Source organism: Macaca fascicularis, chromosome 8, assembly GCF_037993035.2.
Source record: "Macaca fascicularis isolate 582-1 chromosome 8, T2T-MFA8v1.1".
Classification (NCBI taxonomy): Eukaryota; Metazoa; Chordata; class Mammalia; order Primates; family Cercopithecidae; genus Macaca; species Macaca fascicularis.
The window spans coordinates 138,897,096-138,912,911 of record NC_088382.1 but is presented as its reverse complement, the minus strand read 5'-3'; the positions used below and the strand labels follow the sequence as shown (position 1 = coordinate 138,912,911).

Below are 15,816 nucleotides of genomic sequence, written 5' to 3'. Positions count from 1 at the left end.
GAAAAATGTGTTCACAAGTAACTACAGAGACTAGCTGGATGAAATATCTTCGCTGTGCTGATGTCTTAGAACTAGCATGACTCCTAACACTTACCCTCTTCTGTAATATTCCTGAACCTTTTTGTGAATGTCTTTTTGTCTCCAACAAGATTGTGAACTCATAGCATGTAGAGCCGATACCTTCTTCATCTTTACCTTTTCAGTTCCAATATGGCTTATGATTGATAGAAATACAATAAGGATGTATTTATTAATTCGGTGATTATAATAAATGTCAATATTTTTGGAAGGAGTTAACTTACAGAAAGTGAAACTTTTTTTTTTTTTTAGTGGTGTGGTATTAGTGTAAACAACATGAAATTTATTTCCAGTTAACTTGTTTTAACTCAGCTCCACTATTTATTGTCTTAAACATGTCTCTCAAGCTCTAGCTTCAGTATGAATTATGCCTTCCTTACTCATTAAGTGCCGATAAATTTCGAGTGAGAGAGATCTGTGAGTCTTTTGTAAGCTATCTACATGTTCTGCAATTATTATTATTTTGAACAATGAACATAAAAATGTTAGGAAGTCCTGACCTCAGAACTAAATTCTTTGCCACTTTTTAGCTGAGTGCCTTAGTAAGAGCCTCTCTAAAGTTCATTTGGCTCATCTAGAAAATGGGTACACAAAACATTACTTCCTTATTGTGAGCAAAGCACCTAGAACACAATAGAAATTCAATAAATGTTGTCTGTGAAAAACTTTGTTTGACTTATACCTCAAAGGTAGCTGTAAGGCTCATAGCATTGCAATGAATGCAAAAGTCAGTATGATGTTAGGAAAACAGTGACCTGTGAGTAAACTTATTTGAGGCACAATTGAAGCAAAATGACTGAGTTGCTTTTCTGGGAGATAATGAGCCCCTTTTCCTGGAAAGCTTCACATTCAGGATGATGACTGCTCATAGAGATGCAGAGTGCAAGTTGAACTAGATTGCTTTGGAGGTTTTTTCCATTTGAGATGTTTTGAGTTTGAAAATTCACAACTCATCATTTACTCATTCAGCAAGTAAAAAATTACTGTGATAGTTACTCTTTACATAAATACTTAACCTCATTGAAATTATTTATGTTGGAGATAATATATAATAAACACATAAATGAATCAATATTTAGTATGTCAGATGATGATATTTACTGTAACATTTTTTGTTGAAGCTTTGTTTTATACTTAATTTGGGATAGTAAACAATTTCAAACCTTAATGACAGGAAAATAAACAATTTCAAATTCTAGGGCCTCTGTATCCCAGAGGTTTACTTTTCTTATAGCATTTAATATCATCTGGTACAGATGGAGCCCTGGTTAGTGAGTGAACTAATTGTTGATAAGTTTCAATGGAGATAAGATGATTTCTATCACTGGGGTTAAGTATCCTTCATCAAAGCATCCAGGTGATACTGTGAATTTTGTTCCTCAGGTTAGTCAGGAGGACTAAATCCAGGAGGAAGGTTAAATGAGGTCAGAGAGATGGAAAAATAGCCACAATTTGCATTCTAGTGCGCATGATCATATCTATTTATAGATACCTGCAGAAGCATAAGGGAAAATACAGTATGCACAGATAAGATTTTCAAAGCTCCTCAAATGCAAACTGAACCATGCAATACATTAAGAGAAGATTAGCAATAAGTATCTGGTACTAGATAATATCAGTTTCTTTATTTCTTTTTATCAGAAAGCCTAATTACAATTTGGAAAAGCAATTCCAAATTGACAAAGGTTGACTTATTTTAAAGACTGGATTGGACTATGTTTAAACACAGATATAGAAGTATTTCTAGGTTTAACCTTTTACATAAATAATTTCTAAAGTGATTTTGCATCTATTATTTATCAGATTCATTTATGCACAAACCTAAGAGTTAAGCAAAATAGGTTTTAGGATTTCAGGTGGAGGTCAGAGAACCTAGGTTTGAATGTCACAGGTTTTCACATATGTTTAATGTCTCGATGTTGGGAATTCTCTTAAACTTTAATGGGCATATGAGAGAGAAGTGTAGGTTGCAGTGTGCCAATCATTTGCTCATTTCTTCAAACACAAATGTGTCAGTAACTGGCATGAGGTCTGAGGCTCACAGTCCCCGAGAGAGAGGAAGACAAGTTCAGCAATAGCTATAATAAAAGACAAAATGTAGAGAGCACCATTAGGAAGTTATGGTGTGTTTTGGGAGTTCATAGGAGGAATATAACACATTAATTTTCTTGTCAGAGTATCCCAGTGGGTTTTGTGGGCAGCTGTACTCAGCTCAGCTGGTGTGGGCAGCGAGTGGGGGTGGGGAGAACAGACTCACTGCTGTCTGTTGTTCCAGACAATAAACCCAGAACTTCACAAAGATTGTCCTTGTCAGATGTTGAGGACAAATGTCTTTGCTTTTACAGATGTACCCATAGGGTCAAGCTCCAGCACAGAGACCCATCCTGGGATGCAGGACTTGATGCCAGGGAAGTCCCAGGCAAACCAAATGAGTTGGTCATCCTACCTGGGAAGTGTGTAACCTAACACAAGTTATTCTGTGCACCTGCTCAGATCTTGAAGAAGCTGACAGCTGGAAGCTGTCTTTTACCTGGGAATCAGGTCCCTCCCTAGAATGTGGTGCTGGGGCAGTGCATTTCCAGGACTACCACTTTTACCTTTGCCGTAGTTATTATACCCATTTCTAGAAAAAGAGATTAGTCTCAATAAATTTCAGTGCCTTGCATGAGGATTAGGGATCTCTAACATCATATTGAGCCTGTGTGTATTATCTACATAGGTAATTGTTGTTCACTCCTTTCAGTTTCTCTATTGTAATTGGCTCTGAAATTCTTAAAAGGGTCAGTGGGCCTGTCTTCAAAGATAGCATCAAGGAGAGATTGAGGGAGGAAGGAATATTCTACCTTGTCCAGTTTAAGGAAAAGGGATGCTGGAGGAGCAGATAGATGGCAACGTTTTAAATAGGAATGGTGAGCATCACAACTCATTGGGTCTATGGCAAGAAAGAAGGTGAATTCTGGACCTGGCTTGGGAGTACTGTTAACCCTGAGAGCACCTTGGTTGCAAGGCTGTGTGTCTCCATGGGCGGCTTGCCTCCTTGCTTGTATTCTTGAAACCGCATTTTATAAGCTAGCAGTGAGCATATGCTGAATGCTGTGGAGTTGTTCACAAAAACCTTTTCCCCCTTTCCTAGAAAGTGAAAAGGTTGAAAGGGGGTCTGTTAATAGCAAGAAAAGGAAGTGGTTGAAGTGAATTCCATGATTCCTTGGTCTTTTAAGCCTGAAGAAGTTAAATAATTTGATGCACAGACCCTGACTACAATTCTAATGAGCAAGCTGGCAGAGAAAATTAATGATAATAAATTAATTCCAGAGAATTCCATTTTATGCGCTCAATTATTAATGGTGTTGCAGTGTTATTAATGGTGTCAATTATTAATGGCATGAATAATTAAGAAAGCACATCCATGTTATGATGTACAAGGCTTCTAGGGTTGGGGAAATTGCTCAGAATAAATAAATAAACATGTCAGGGTTCAGACCTATAACATGTTTCAGGGCCCAGTCTCCAACATGTTTCCTGGAAAACACAGGTACATCTGTCATCAGAGGTCTCTGTTACAGGGACTCCTGCCCATGTCTTATATCACAATAGTAACAAGAAAGAGATTTGGTATGAAGGACCATATATTCCTTGGCATTCTGATCTTCCAAGATGTCTCAATTCATCTACTGGGTAGACACTGACTGAAATTGATGACCATAGGAAACTAGGTGTGAGATTAGGGAGGGCTATGTACATTTAGCAAATCTAAGAGGGCTGACCAGGTAAGCTAAACATGAGTAGTTGGGACTGAGTTTAGTTTGCAAGACGGCAGCAACATTGAGCAGGTATTATGCCAGCCATTGCAACCAGATTTGAGGAATGGTAAGCAAAAACGTGGGAGGAAAGTATGGTTTCAAATTGGACAATTTATTGGTTATGTGAATGAGTATCCTGCAATATCTATCTGTGCCTCAGTTTTCTCATGTGAATAATGTTTATTCTGAAGGCTATTTGACAAAACGAGTGGATGGGGATGTAACAAGGTCTCAACAAATAACTCCTACTATTATTACTGTTATTTTAGTTATTGTTATTGTAAAGATCTTCTAACCCAACTTGCCTACTTTATAGGTGAAGAAATTGAAGGCTGAAGAATACATGTGACTTGTCACTAAGTTTTTGTGTAGGATTTCTTCCCTTTCCCCTCCAGATTGCTTATTTGCTCCATTGGCCCTCTTTTCCAGGAGCCAACCTCTCTATGCATGCCATTGACAGGGCTCCAGTGCTTACCAGGTTTCACCAATAGGGTGACTCAGCAGAAGATAAGAAAGAAGGAAGAAGATAAGGTCAGGGTATTTATTTTCTTGTCTCCTTCCCTGAGGGTTCCTAACAGTTGGCTGTGTATCTCTGCAGAAGCCCACAGGTACCCTCAAACCAGCTGACAATACATTATTTTCTTTTTTAGGAATCCTGAATGATTCCTTTCAGTCTACAGATGGTAGCAAGTTCGCAGTTAACAGCTCTGAGCTACTGAACCATTCTTTTTTGAAAAGCATATATCAAATTATCCTACTTTGAGTATTTCTGATAGATCCAATAAGTGATAGACATGGCACTGGTGTCCAAGACTCTTTGTTCTTGGTGCACCATCTTTCCCTCATAGCACTTTATTTTATTCATATGCTCATTATATTATTTATGAAGAATAAGGCCCTTTGCTGCGTGCAGGAGATATAAAAATCACCAAAACATGAGTGCCCACTCCTCTGAAACACCCTGTGATGGTACTTCAATGCAGGGGTTAGCATTGTTTTTTATAAAGAGCTAAATAGTAAATATTTTAGGCTTTGAGCCCTATGTCTTTGTTGCAACTACTCAACTCTGCCATTGTGCAAAAGTGACCTTAGGCAATACATTGACAAATGAGTGTGACTATATACCAATGAAATTGTATTCATGTCCACTGAAATTTGAACTTTATGTAATTTTCACATAGTACAAAACATTCTTCCTCTTTTGATTTTTTTCTCCAAACATTAAAAAATGTGAAAGCAATGTTTAGTTTTTGGGCCATGCAAAACCAGACAGCAGGCTAGATTTGGCCCACAAGCTATAGTTTGCCAATCTCTGCACTAAAATATGAACTTAGCACTAAGAAAGCAGAGTTAAGGAGGCCAACAGTTGGGAGGAGGAAGCTGAGAGAGAAATCATAGAAGAGGTGACATTTGCATGGAGAATTGATGGAATATGGAGCTTGTTTGGTGGAGAAGAAGGGAAAGTGCCTTTAAGGCACAAGTGATGAACAAAGGCAAAGAATCATAGAAATATAAGATATTATCAGGGTTGGGGCCTGAACTGGTAAGGCCAGATAAAAAAGGCATGGGGGTGATGGGGGGAGGTCACCCAGGCAGGGGCTTCTGAGCTACGTTCTAGAGGACCAGAATCCCTGCTGAGAAATTGGGCTTTGGGGGATAGAGAAGGTGGGAGGTGGGGTCTTGGGCTGAAGCATTAGGCAGACCTGAATGCAATCCCAGCTCTAGCATCTTTTCTCTCTTTTTTTGTTTTGTGATATTCAAATAGTTTACTTGCATAATTAATAATCACATTTCCAACAATGCATCAAGCATCTGAGAATAATGTCATTTTGAGTAAACCCAAAATCTCTTCTGAAGAGATCCCCTGCCCACAGGTCAAGCCACTCAAATGTGCACCATATTTAGCAGTACAGAGAGATGGAGCTCAGAGGCAAGCTCCTCTTCCATTGAATTCCAGGTCAGCCTTTAAAGGTGCTTCAGCCATTCAGACAGAGACACTCCTGGCACCTCAGCTGCATTGTTCCCCTGTGTTTTCATTCTGTGGACTGGTAGTTAGTTACCTACCACTTTCAAGCTGAGTGATTGTAGGCAAATTAACCTTTCCGAGCCTCAATTCTTACATGCAAAATGGTCATCACAACAGCTCTGGCTTCATTATAGTAGTGAGGATTAAATGGGGTAACACACACAGACTGTACTCAGCAGCACTGGCTCGTGATAAGTGCTCAATGAAGGTTTGCTATTATTAGCATTATCATGATCAGATTCATTGACTAGCCTGGCTCTCACTGTGTTTTCTCTGGTCCAAATTCAGAGCACTCCTTGCCATTGCTGATAGGATGGCAGCTGGAAAGTTGGCAGCCCTGAGTTGAACATAAGGTTTCCTTTCTAATGCAGCAGTGATGGCATCAGCCCTAATGAGTTTGCATGGGAAGAAACCTATTTTTTTGGACTTGGACTTCACGGGCCTTGGGCTCACTGGATGTGGGAGCCAAGGCTGCTCTCCTCAGTTTAGACAACACCTTCACAGAGTGTGTGAGCACACAAGTGCCTATTGTTCCTTTGCAATGTGTTTTCTTTCCTGCTTAGGCTGCAAAGGGAAAGAACAGTGTTCAGGCAGTTCTGCTCTGCAAAAATTCCCATTTGGTTCACCTGGCTAGCAGTCTTTGGTGAATCTCCCACGGTACACTGTCTCACCTGGGGATAAGAAGAGAGGCAGAAACAAGTGGGCATTGTTTGGTAACATCACTTCAGATAGACACGTTCTACTTTTCCTTAGGATGCTCAAAGTGATACATTTGGTGATTCATTTAGTAGCTCTTTAAAATACTTCAGATCTGATTTGAATGTGATGTTATATAGAAGCCATAGCATTTCACTCCTGAGACACTGTCAAGAAAACTAAGAAATGATGGGGAAGACTGATCACTTATTTTTCTAAACAGCCACAACAAAAAGTTGAATTACAATTCAGGCATTTAGTTGAATCATGAAGCTGAATTTTAGGACACATTTGAAAATAATAATTTAAATCTATTTAAACAAGTAAAAAATATTTTATGAAAGTAACAAGTGCTCATTGTATAATATTTGGGGAAGAAAGAAAAAGCTATAGAAAATTAAGTAATAATGACTCACAACCCTAACCTCATAGGTTATTTTTAACACTAGCTATGTATTTTTTTCACAATGTTCTTGTTGGTATATCTGAATCCAGATAAATGCACAAAAAGACCAAAAAAGAGAGTAGAGGGAAGGCATCTTACTTGAGGATACAAAAGTATTGAGTTAAAGAAGGCAGAATGAGAGTTCAATTGCACAGAGTGGTAGGGGTGGTGTGCCATCACCCTTCATCCCCATGCTGGGATAGGGAGGCATGTGTTTGTCCTTCATTCCAAGTTGCTTGAGAGAAGCTTCCAGAGAAGCATTAAGAATGCAGACACAGGGAACAGGGGTCTGGTACATGCCCACCTGAGGACCCTAATGGGGCTGAAGCTTTCAGCGTCTCAGAGGCAGAGAGTGGAGCTGTTCTTGGAGGTGCAGGGGAGTTCTGGGTATGAGGAGTAAGTCTGGCTGTTTTTAAAGTGTCTTCACCTGTGTTAGTCCACTTTGCATTGCCATAACGAAGTATGTGAGGCTGTGTAATTTATAAAGAAAAGAGGTTTATTTGGCTCATGTTTCCACAGGCTGCAAAAGAAGCATGGCATGAACATCGGCTTCTGGTCAGGACATCAGGAACCTTTTATTCATGGGGGAGGGGAGCAGGGGAGTCACATAGTGACAGAGTGAACAAGAGAGAGAAGGGAGGAGGTGCCAGGCTCTTTAAAAAGCAAGCTATCGTGTGAACTAGTAGAGTGAGGAATCACTCATCATGAAGGAGATGGCGCCAAGCCTTTCAGGAGGGATCTGCTCCCCTGACCCAAACACCTCCCACCAGGCCCCACCTGTACTATTGGGGATCACATTTCAACATGAGATTTGGAGGGGACACTCATCCAAATTATATCAATCACCCATGAGGACTGCTTGAAGGAGCTAAGTGACTCAGTGGAGAGGTGGTCATTGGAAGCTCAGGGGCTGAGACTTGAAGGGGAAAGGTAGGGTGAGAGACAGGGCAGGGTAATTAGAGCTGTGGATGGAGGCTCATGTGAAACTTCTTGCGGACTCATAGGAAGCTCCTCAAGGAGAGATCATCCTTACTGGGAATCTGCTTCCCCAGAGGCCACAAAGACCAGATTATGTCTGAGCCTGCCAGCGTCCCTCTTACCTCTCTGCCTTCAGTTGCCTCAACTCTGGGGGAGCCCAAGGGCAGCTTCATGGAGAGAAAGAGTAGAATAGAAAGGCCAGGGGAGAGAGAAGCAGCTGACTATGTATCTCTCCCTCATTGCAGCTTCCTAAGTGTGATGGTTGATATTGAGTGTCAACTTATTTGGATTGAAGGATGCAAAGTATTGTTCCTGGGTGTGTCTGTGAGGGTGTTGCGAAAGGAGATTAACATTTGAGTCAGTGGACTGGGAAAGATTGATCCACCCTCATTCTGGGTGGGGACAATCTAATCAGCTGCCAGCTCAGCTGAATAAAAGCAGACAGAAGAACATGAAAACACTAGACTGGCTTAGCCTCCCAGCCTACATCTTTCTGCCATGCTGGATGCTTCCTGCCCTCAAACATCGAACTTCAAGTTCTTCAGCTTTGGGACTTGGACTGACCTCCTTGCTCCTCAGCTTGCAGACAGCCTATTGTGGACCCCCAAATTGTGATCCTCTGAGTCAATCTACTTAAAAAACTCTCCTTTATGTATTCATCTATCCTATTAGTTCTGTCCCTGTAGAAAACCCTGAATAATGCACTAAGCATGAAGCAGGACCCTGAGTTGGTACAGAAAGAAAATTTTAAATTGCATCAGTGGACGGTGTATATACTACTTTAATTATTTGTAAATCATTATCAAATTATTGAATGGTATATTTTAATTATTAAAATGAGGCTTTTTATGCCTGAAGATGACTAGAGATAATATAAAATACACTATATTGTGTGTATATGTATATAAGATACATATACATATATAAAATCTGAGACGACCTGGAAAAGTTAAAGGCCTGCCTCAAGAGTTCCATTGCACAGGTTTAAAGGAACAGCTGAAAAAAGAAATTTCCTTCTGTTTATACACTCTGGAGTTCATTGTGACCAGTAAAACATGCTCACATAGAGTTGATATAATAGAGGTTATACAATTTTCGATTTTGCTTTATTATTTAAGATTATAACGTGAGTACTTCCTCATGTGCAAGAAGTTTCATAACTATTTAATGGCTGTATGATGATCCACTCAATGAATGTGCTTCTCCAGTGATTAGATATTTGGATTGTTTCAAATAATTTACATTTTATGCTCAGAATTATTGCGTATACAACTATATAAGCCAAGTGGAACAAGTAATGTTGAACTCTAATTTGTTTTTCATAAAGCATTGGAGTGAATGAATGTTACCACTCACTGGGGGGAATCAACCTAAAACATTAGATTTTCAAGAAATGTGGGCTTCTTTAAAACAACAGGCTGATTGTCCCACTTGACTAAACTTCAGAATGATTCTACACAGGAAGTGGGAGGAGTGGGCTCTCAGCCCTCCACTGGGCAATCTGACAAGTTTCCACAGAGGGTATCAGAGATGGCACAGATTTAACAGTGAACCAATACCCTGAATGATTTTGATTTCAGGATAGATAATACACACAACTTAGGAAATTCCCTTTCCCAAAAGTTACTGAACCTATCCTTTCTAGTATTATTAATCCCCAGGACCCACAGTATTTCATCAGGGCTTTAAAATAAGCCTGACCAGTGAGTAGGAGAAATTCATTCTCCCCATTTAGCAGATAAGAAAACTGAGGCTCAGAGCTTTTCCAAATTCACTCTATTGGTGGGTAGCAGAGCCTGAGGACCAGAACCTTCTCTCTCCTAATTCATATGTATGTATGCATGCATCTATGTATGTATGTATATAATTGACACTACTTGCAATAATCTGGAATGCATGTATATAGATATAAAATTTTGACACTATTGGCAATAGTCTAGGACTAGAATGGTTTGCTTGGGTAATGGAGACCCGGGAATGTGACATGGTCTGATTTCACGGGTGCAGTGTGTGTTCAATTCTTCAAATTCTTGAATTTCAAGCCAGAGCTGTGCATTTAGCAATTAAGAGAACTCAGTGAGGTATGGTCTCGAAGAGAGAGAGAGCTCTATTCAAAGTGCTTTTTAAAATATACAGCATTTCCTTCCCTTGACGAGTACAGTGATCTAAGCTCTCCATTATTCAAACATGGGGTGAATAATAACAAGGCGCTGGCTGGGACTATTAAAGTGAAAAAAATACTTGGAGGGTTTTATAAGTCTTTACATTTAAATGCGTTCGACCTCTTCTTTTGGAGAAAACATTCCCAAGACTCCTTTGCTGCAGCGATTTTATTTTCTACTCAGGTCAGAGTTGCTAGGAAATCCTTGCTCTCTCCAATGTAAGAGGCAGTGGGTTATAGAATCATCAAAAGGAGACGCCGGGAATAACTGCAAGGCGATTGCCTTCGTCCTATGGGGACAAATGCTGGATTCCACCCTATAATGTGTTCCTCGTGTAGCTGAATCTGATTTCACTGTGGGTGTAACCAGAGACCTTTGCCCCCAAATTCATTGCAAGCGGCTGTGGACAACAAAGGCCCCTCGACGACTGACGAGGAGTTCTTCTGGAATGAGCGTAATCCAAAACCCATCACCGAGTTTTATTAGAACCAGCAAAAGCGACAGAACTATTGGTCATGACTCCAAAGAAGTCAGAGAAAACCCACACGCTTCAGGTACTGATGCAAAGCTATTTCTCTAGCCAGAGGCTTGCATCAGGGTTTTTTGTTTTTTGTTTTTCTTTTTTAGTTTCTTTCTCTTTGACTGAAGGCGGAAGAAAGTACCAGTGTTGTCAAATTTGGGCCACTATTTTGGCTTTATTTTTTCAGCTTTTCTGGAAAATGTGATCACAAACTCTTTAAGCAGAGAACATCTTCTGTTAGTTTAAATTTGACACACATCATCTCAAACTCAAAGATGCTATGGGAACTAAGTAGAACTCAGCCTTAGCTTAACTTGTTTCCTTGGCAATATCCACTTATTTTTATTGTCTTTTTTAGGGGAGAAGACAATCCCTTAATAATTAATGGAATACAATTCAGACTGAGTCATAAGCCTAGCTTTTATCAATTATTGGTATGCTACCCCAGGAAAAGTCCTCAACTTCCCAGTGGGTTTTGGGACAGCAATTATTGTCAAAAGCAATCTAATTGCTTAGGGCTCATCATTTTAATTTCACAGATGAGAAAATAAATGTTACTGAGAGAAATTTTACGCTTTGAACAAAGAGCAGAGTGAGCAGGTGTGGAGCTAGACGCTCACCGAGGCTCACTTACCATGTACTCGGTTTGCTCTGCAGTGTTTCCTTCCATAGAAAATACATTTGCTAGATTGCACTTTCCATAGAACATTCACCTGCTCTTCCTTCCCCAATCATGCACTTTGCCGAATTTTGGACCAACATATAAACACAAACCTTAGTTTAATTCTGAACTCCAATTTGCTTTTTTTTTTTTTTTTTTGATGGAGTCTCACTCTGTCGCCCCAGCTGGAGTGCAGTGGCATAATCTTGGTTCACTGCAAACTCCGCCTCCCGGGTTCACGCCATTCTCCTGCCTCAGCCTCTCAAGTAACTGGGACTACAGGCGTTCGCCATCACGCCCGGCTAATTTTTTTTTTTTTTTTTTTGTATTTTTAGTAGAGACCGGGTTTCACCATGTTAGCCAGGACGGTCTGGATCTCCTGACCTCGTGATCTGCCCGCCTCAGCCTCCCAAAGTGCTGGGATTACAGGCCTGAGTCACTGTGCCTGGCCTCCAGTTTGCTTTTAATCACCTCTCCTGCATTTCTTGATCTAAACTGGCATCACAATATGCTATAAATTATGGAAAGGAGGGATTTTTGATGTTTAGGATATCAGAGCATTCATAATTCTGTTTCCAGAAACATACTACTTTCTGGACCACCCCAAATAGTGCATCAATAGAGGTTTTGAGATAATTCTATTATGACAGCATGGATGATGCTGTAAGAGAGTTTTTATTTTATATATCTATCAAATCAACTAGTTTTAAACTCAAATAGGGCAGGTACTGAGTTTCCTAAATTTGTAAGTGAATTTAATTAGGTACATGAATTGGCTATAGGACATTTTTCTAGACCCAACCAAATAAAAATTTACATGGGGTACAAACACACACAGTCATTTAACAGACTCATATTCACACTTTAAAAAAATTTACTGTATTTAATAAACTCCTCCTTCATATAAGCCAATACACCGTCAATATACCAGGCAGCAAGCCATACATATGAGGTCTCTGCCCTCGCAAAGCCTACTGGTTAGCTAGGAAGACACAATTATACAAATAATGGCAAGTGCAGAGTTTAATGAAGAAATAAGGTGGGTCCTATGTAGGCATATCTTCAAGAAGTGTGGACAGAGATTGCTAAGAGGGCTTTCCGGAGAGTATAGCATTTAAGCAGAAGTGTAAAGGGTGGTCAGGAATTAATTAGGTAAACTGGGGTGGGGAGAAAGTTTATTCTAAGCAAAAGTAACCAACACATGAAAACATCAAAGATGGGACAATCTGTGGCACTTTTATGACATCAACAAAAGTCCAGTGTGGCTGAACTGTAGAAATAAAGTCATGTGGTGGGTTTGAGGGTATGTTGAAGTAATGGGTCAGGAATGTGGTGGTACCAAAGAGCAATAGAAGGTGTTGATGCATTTAAAATTTTGAGCAGCCAGAACTGATTTGAATTTTAAAAAGAATGCTTATATTTCCATATAAAGTATGAAATTGAAGGGTGCAAGGATGGATTTGAAAAGACTAGTAAGGATGCAAATACAATAAAGTTACATAGGCTGGTGGCTTTAACTAGGATGAAAACTGTAGAACAGAAGAGGAGAAAGTTAAGCAAATGAATTTGAAAAATACTGAGGGAGTGTAATCGATCAGTTATTGATTGATTTTATCCGTGTGGGAGGATTAAAAATGTGATCCAAGATAAATTTGCAAATTTCTAATTTTAACAACTCTTGGATGGTGGTACCATTTATCAACATGAAAAACCCAGAGAAAGAGCAAATTTAGAGTGGGATGATCATAATAACTGTATTACCTGACATTTACTGAGCATTTATTATGTGCCAGTAACTGTTTTATACATATATATGTGTATGCTCATTTCATCTTCTTGTGACTTTTAAGTAGATACAGTTATGAATAGTTTATTTAACCCCCACCCCTTCCACAGTCATATAGCTGTACCTGGAAGGACCAGGATTTCAACACAGTCTAATCTTAGAAGCCCTGAGTTTACTTATTACTTATTTACTTATTACTTATCTGAGGTTCATGTAGAAATGCTGATTAGCAAATGAAATATAAAGTTCTAGATTTCAGAAGCGAAGACTAAGCAAAAGGTATACATTAGGGTCTCATTGGATTAGTCATGATGGGCTATAAAATCTCAACGGTTTAACAAAAGAAATGTTTATTTCTTGCTCACCTGTCCCTCTCTGGTGGCTCTCCTTGGCAGCTCCTCTCCATATGTTGACGCATAGATCTAGACTTCTTCCAACCCATGGCTCAGTCACTCTTTGGAATTTCCTTGGAGTCCTGCACTGGTTTCTCTGCCTTCAGTTGAACTAGGAGAAAGGAGTGCAAGATTTCTCATGGTATTTTAGGGGGCCAGAACTAGAAGTGGCATGCACCATTTATGCCCAAATTATAGTGGCCAGAACACTTCATGTAGCCGTAACTGGTCACTTACATTTAGCTCTTGGCTCAGGAGGAAAATAGATTTTTCATAATCATATAGATGGTGATTGAAGCCATGGGAGTGAATAAGCTCACCTAGTGAATGAGTAAAGAATTAGAAAGATGGCCTAGGTCCGATATCTGACAAGATCTGTATAATAATGATGATGATTAATAATAGCTAAAACTTTTAGAGCACTTACCATGTTCCAGGCGCATTTACATATATTAATTCATGGGCTCCTTATAAAAGCCCTTTGATGTACTGCTATTATTATATCTTTTTATATAGATAAAGAAATAAAGTTACAGAGATAGTAAATAACTCTCTGGAGGTCACATATAAGTAAGTGGCAGAATAAGAATTTGAAAGCAAGTAGTTTGTTTCCTGAGTCTATGAGTTTAATCTATGTCACATGCTACATAATTACTAACCTCAAGTACCTGAAAAATGTCACATTAATATGTAAGTATCTTTGCTATGAGTTCCCAAGGGGCAGGACTAAAACTAATAAATGGAATTTAAATTATGGAAGTGTTCAGCCCTGGAAGAAGGCAGCTCTAACAGAGCTATCTAAAAGGAAGCAAACTGCATCCTGAGATAGTGAGATTCTCATCAGTCAAAGTACCCAAGCATAAGAAGAACAAATCCTTGGTAAGGATGTCATAGAGAGGATTCAAGCATCAAATGAGTGCTTGGGAGAGATAATATTTTTTATTATTAATTTTTATTTTTATTTTAAGTTCCAGGATACATAACATTTATGTTCTCCATATATTCACCAATTTCTTCCAGTGAATGTATAACACTTCTGCCAGCCTGATTTCTGAATTAGTTACTTAAAGTAAGTTCCAATTTCTGTATTTTCCATGTACTGGCCCTAAAAGTAAGAGGAGAAAGGAAAGAAAACATAAAAGAAGAATGTGCCTCTGTCATTAAAGATCTTAAAACATACTTAAAGAGAGAAGACATACACGTGTGTATCATCCTTTGAAATGCCAGAGAGCCACCTATTTAGAATCTAATCTGGAAGAGATTGAGAAGTGATTTATAGATGGCAGAGGATCTCAAGGTTAGCTCAGATGTGTTAGCTCTCTGCAACAAAGTCCCTCCACTATCGAGGTGGTTCTCCAGCTTTAGCAAGCATTGAATCACTTGGAGGGTTTGTTAAATCAACCTCAACTTTCTTATTCAGTAGATTTGGGTTCAGGTCTGCAAATATGCATTTCTAACAAGTTCCCAGGTGATGCTGCTGCTGCTGGTCATGTGATCACACTTTGGGATTCCTGATCCAAGACTTATCACTCAATACCATAATCTCCTGTTTATGTGTCTAGCTTCTTCTTTTGAACTGGAACAGAAACGATCTTGTTTGTCTTTGAATATGCAGGGTCTACCCTATTGTTCCTCAGTAAATTTGTGTGATGTAAGTAATTTGAAAGAAATGTGTAGTTTTCTAGAAGCACAAAGAGGGAAAGAAACTATGGCAGTCAGCAGGGAAGGAATCCTATGTTCTCTCCTCCCACATGTTTGGAAACATGATTCACGCAAGGAGGTGTCTTAGATTAAAAGCAACCTTATGCAAGTACAAATATGTATACAAATACCCCATTTTATAATTATGCACACAGGACTACAGTCCTCAAAGGGGCAGCAGAATATTTGCTTCTCACCTCTCTTTTTTGTCATTTTCCTTCGTCTTCAGACTGTCACAGCCATTTCATGAAGGAAAATATTCTTTCTTGTACATTGAATGTAATTTGCCCCTTCCTGGAGTCCATTCCCTTTGGGTTGGTGCTGGCTGAACTTTGCAGTCTTCACTGAAGGGGGAACCCTTTCTCACTGTTCTCTGGGAGAGCAGCCTCTTTGAAGTCACAGCTGGCTTGACTAAACTCATTTCCTCCATCCACAATGTGCCTCTGATGTAGTGTTGGCTGAGGCTCCCTCTTGCCGGCTCCCGCTCTTGAAACAGACCCAAGTGCAATGTTCAATGTGAGTGTTTGGCTTGGCTTAAATTTGGCCAAATCATCTGTACTTTGTTTCATTT

At 39.4% G+C, this 15,816-nt stretch overlaps 1 long non-coding RNA gene across 2 annotated transcripts in view; it reads right to left on the bottom strand.

Moving 5' to 3' along the window:
• LOC135964817 (uncharacterized) overlaps window positions 1–15,591 on the bottom strand; it is a 91,509-nt gene extending 75,918 nt beyond the window's left edge. For both annotated transcript variants that reach the window (XR_010577487.1, XR_012416951.1), the window contains exons 1-2: window positions 15,443–15,591; window positions 13,518–13,656 (exon numbers count right to left, since the gene is read on the bottom strand). This is a non-coding gene — a long non-coding RNA (uncharacterized lncRNA). The remainder of the gene's footprint in view (window positions 1–13,517; window positions 13,657–15,442) is intronic.
• Window positions 15,592–15,816: the final 225 nt, after the last annotated feature.